This window comes from Corvus brachyrhynchos, unplaced genomic scaffold, assembly GCF_000691975.1.
Source record: "Corvus brachyrhynchos isolate BGI_N302 unplaced genomic scaffold, ASM69197v1 scaffold22, whole genome shotgun sequence".
NCBI classification, from domain to species: domain Eukaryota; kingdom Metazoa; phylum Chordata; class Aves; order Passeriformes; family Corvidae; genus Corvus; species Corvus brachyrhynchos.
The window spans coordinates 5,882,853-5,887,955 of record NW_008238355.1 but is presented as its reverse complement, the minus strand read 5'-3'; positions in this window follow the sequence as shown (position 1 = coordinate 5,887,955).

The following is a 5,103-nucleotide window of genomic DNA, read 5'->3' as shown; positions in this document are numbered from 1 at the left end:
GTAGAACAGGAACGAGGGGGGCCAGCAGGACCAGGGCAGTGACTGAACCCCTGTACTTGGCACTGGTGAGGCCACACCTCTGATCCTGTGTTCAGTTTTAGGCCTCTCACTTCAGTGAAGACATTGAGGTGCTGGAGAGAATCCAGAGAAGGGCAACGGAGCTGGGGAAGGGTCTGAAGCGTAAGTCATATAAGGAGTGGCTGAGATGCTGGGGGTGTTTATCCTGGAGAAAAGGAGGCTCAGGGAAGACCTCGACCCTCTCCATGACTACCTGAAAGGATGCTGAAGACAGACGGGGATCAATCTCTTCTCCTGGTAACAAGTGACAGGATAAGAGGAAATGGCCTCAAGTTGCACCGGGGAGGTTTAGATGGGATACTGGAAAATATTTCTTTTTTGAAAGGATGGTCAGGCACTGGAGCAGGCTGTCCAAGAAAGAGGTGGAATTACCATTCCTGGAAGTTTTCAAAAGGTGTTTGGGTGTGGCACTTGGGGATATTGTTTAGTGGTAAACAAGGCAGTGCTGGGTTAATGGTTGGACTCAATGATTTCAGAGGTCTTTTTCCATCTTAATGATTCTATGATCCAATGAACTCATTCTTAACCAAAATGAACTGAGAGAAAATGACACAACTAATGAACTGGAGAAAGCAGACACAAATAAAAGGATTTTAAAATATTTTTTCTGTTTCATTTCCCTTATGAGTACTTTTTCAGACATTATAAGATATCTAAATAAGGCTGAATCTAGTGTCACTGTGCAAACATATGCAGAGCACAGTACAAGTGAGAGGAATAATGCCTCTAATACAAGTACAAGAATTGGAAAATGCAAAAAATGATCACAACTGAAATAAATAGTAAAAACTCATCCTCTATTTTCTGCTAAAAATAAAACTTACAATGTAAGTAAAATATGCTGTATGTATTTATATGTATGCCAATTTTAAATCTATTTTGATCTGTATTATATACATGTTAAGAATGCCCTAGTGCAGTCAAATATACAGAGCAAGATTAGCTGGATTTACAGATAATATTATTATTATGAACATTTCGGATTTCTTATAATCTCTAGATCTTCCTATACTAAGTACAAAGCATTTGGTTGAACAAAAAATCTGCTCTGATACATACATACAGAGTTCCCATTGATTTCTGCACTGCTGACTTCAATGGGACTTGAATGTGTGTACTGGAGGGCAAAAGACAGCTATTTATAGTCTATCATTTTCAGGAAAAAAGAGCAGACTGGCTGTCCATTATACTCTCATCTACAGTATCTCCAACATTTTCTGAATCATCTTTTCTCATTTAATCCAATTCATTGTAAAGGAGCTAGAGTAAAATATATCTTCTAATGAGTCAATTTAGCAACAGAAAAATAGGAAATTATGTACTTATCAGCCAGAATCAAAACATAAAAATTAAAATTTTTTTCCTTTTTTCTAAATAATGTTGTCTAGTTATCTTCCACAGATCTCTTGGAATGTCTCTTTTTAGTAGAGAAGAATGAGTAGACTTTAACAAAAATCAAGGCATCCTCAACTTTGTAAAAATAGCAAAAAGGAAAAAAACTCAAATCAAGTAATTTTATTTATGTGTATTCCTTTTTCTTTTTTTAGAAAGCTATGCAGCCACACAGATGGTCTGCTGCTTCATAACGTTTTCCTTTTATGTCTGTATATTTCAGAAAATACAAAAAATAATATTTTATTTGGCTTTAAATTTTTTTTTAAAAAAAGAAAGGGAATATTCATTCTGAGTTTCAAAGTGAAAAATAGGAAACCTTTCTTTTCCTGTGTGAAAATTGTTTCCCACTTCATTTTCCAGCTGAGAGGATCTGATGCCTTTGCAATATGAAATCAGAAAGGATTTGTGGGAAAACACCTGTCTATTTTCTGTCCTAGTTTTGAGAACGGGGTATGAGTTTGAACTAGATTTGGGTCACATCAGACATGCAGTCCTTGTGGAAATGGGAAAATTTATCTTGGGCATAGATGTAAGAACATAGAGGTTCAGAAAAACACAGATATAAACAGTCTTGAAACAAGGACAAAGTCCAGTTCAACCTGGTTGAACTTATCCCTTTTCAACCTTACTCAGCTGCTTGTTCTCTTAACCCAAGAACATCTTCCCCATCTTCCCCATAACTGTTCTGGTAATAGTTGTGTTTCTAATTGTAACACCTTACTGAAACAGAAAAGATTTTGTTTAGGAATTTGGCCACAGTCATTGAAAATGCTATTTGTAAAATTCTGACAATCTCTGGGGAGCGGTTCCACCAAAAACTTCATGTAAAGCATTCCTCAGGTTTCAAAGCCATATTTTTTACCCAACTGGATAGCCCGACAAATAAAATTCTGGGGTTTGATGCTAGGACATAGCTTCTAAGAACAGCTTGAAGAACCTGCCTGTAGCAACTACACCTTTGTGTGTGCTTTCTATAAGCACACAGTAAGGGGAGAGTTATCTCCATCCCGAGTTGCTAAGAAAATCATGATCATATCTTTAATGTGACGAATGGTCACTGGATAGCGGTAAAAACAGGTGCATGGGAAACAGAGGAAATATAAAACTCCTTAGGAAAAAAACAAACAAAACAAAACCCAAAATAACAAGTAAAGAAGTAACACTACTAAAAAATATGAATGAAAATGGCAGAAGGGGATTCTCTCTAAAATACTACAATTGTATAAAATTGTGTTCATTTCAACCCTGACTCCTTCATTAATCTCTTGGCCCAGGTAAAATAACAGATATTTAAGGACTGACCCTTCTGTCAAATTCTCACCAAGGTGAAAAAAACCCCATTTGCAGTCAGCTCAAGAACTAAGTGCTTTTTGCAAGAACTAAACTTGTTTTCTTGGAAATAAATTGTCAATATCAAGTATTCCAGCTGTCATTGTGGGGACACAGACTGTTTAAATGACCTTTACAATGGCTAACCTTCACCAAAAGCATCTTAGTTTAATCAGTTTTAGGATTCCAAACAAGTATATTTACATGGCAAATGTTTGCTAGCACCTCATTAAACAGAAGAGTCTGTAAAAGTAATTTTAAACCCAGAAACTTTTGTCTCAAGATTCAACAAATATAATAAATACATATACATATATATTACTAAAAATGTTGTGTTCCAAGATCATATCCTGATTGAAACAAGACGAAAGACACATAAACATTTATATCTAGTGCCAGAACTAATATTTTAGGCTCATTAATGTTTCAACCAGCAGAATAAATCTTTGGTAGCAGCCTGGAACAATAAAACTTCCTGTAAATTAAATTAAAATGATGAGCTGAAAAATGTGTGTTTGAGGCCTCTTTCACCTTCTGTTTTAAACATAAAGGTAATGCTCTATATAAATTACCTATATGCACACAACGAGGGTACTTTGTCTTGACTGACTGTGTTTCCACAGCTGTATTTCCAAATGAGGGAAATCCAACTAGCAAAAAATGAGACAAAAAAGCTACACATGTGATTCTTCCTACCAGGCTGTTGAGGATGATGGAGCTCAGGACATGCAAAGAGTGTCAAGAGCTAGATTTGTTTGGCCTCCAAAAAAAGAGAAAGGTGGGGAACAGAATTGATGACTTTCCACAGATACCTAATGAATAGGATAGAAGGAGAACAAATCTGGAAGCTTTGTTAGGAAATGCTGGATAAATCCTAGGAAAAACTTTTTCATCATGAGTAGGGTCAAGCAGTGGAAGAGATTGCTCAGAGAGGGTATGAAATCACCTTCTCCGCAGACCTTCAAAACTTACCTGGGCATAGACATGAGCAAGGTTTATTAACCAGGCCTGTATTGACTAGGGTTTGGACTGAATACCGTGGAAACTAAAATATTCTTTGCTTCCAAATGTTAACATTCACTATTCTCAGGTCTAAATAGAAGCTCCATTCCTAGTCCTCCCTAGGGAGTCCCACTACTGAATACCAGCATGAAACAGGACTTAACCTAGTCTCACATACGTAGCATCTGGTTACAGCTTCTCATGTCTTTTATCTTTATGAATGACACCTCCCCAGTTGATACTATGTCTGCCCTAAATTATTATAAACCTACAACAGTTTACATTAGCAAAAGAAAAAATATTTTAATTAAAAGAGGAAAAATCTGTGCTTCTTTTTAGTGGAATTTTCAAGCTGTAAAACAGAGAAATATTAAGAAGTCATGCTGTGGTTTTGCAATATTCAGTCTGGTGAAATGGCAGAATCTGAGGAAAAAAAACCTCCCTTGTCTTCATAATATGAGTGTCTGGAAAGGATATTGTCTAGAGGACAATGCACCTTAAGAGACAGATTCTTTGCCCAGGCTCTTCGTAGCTGTTTGAAGTCGCTCTTATCAAGCCTCCTAAGTGAATCTTGGGGGAAAAAAGGGGGAAAAAAAAGCTAACCATAACAATTACCACATTCTGTTATCATTTTGCAGAATGAACAATGTTACAACATCAACCCTAAAAGCAAGAATGAGCAATAAAAGTTCTATTAAATTTTGTCAAAAAAAGAGGAAGTGGATGGGAATTCTGCTCTATGGCTTTTGCTGGAATTATTTACTAAACTCTCATACTCTTCATTGCTAGCCTCTGATTCCTTCTGCTAAAACAGAAAAGCTAAAGCCCACTAAAGTCCACTCTCATGTACTGGCATGTAGCATTGTCATACCTAAAGCTCGTCCTAATTTTTGTATGTTTACAAACCTAGACCAACAGCCTTTCCTGGTTTTCTGGGTTTTATTGCTGAACACGTTTTCCTCCCCTCAGAACAGCAAATATTAATATCCAGCTGAATAAAGATAAAATAATGTGCTCATGTATACAGGCAGAAGTATTTTTCTGGTGGGAAAAAAAAAAATCGCTAGTTTTCTGTAGGTGTCAATGAAGTTCAAAAGACAATGCAAGAATATGTCGCAGTGAAAAAAATTAATAATTATTCTACTCTCTACTTTGGTTGGCATACAAGATGTTGTAAATCTTTTCCCAGAATTACAAAGCTAGAATTTTTTAATCCAATCTGTGTTGAAACATAGGCAAGTCATGGATCAGAGGCAAAACAGCATCTCTTTTAAGAGAAGGTCCTCCTGTAGCCAGGCT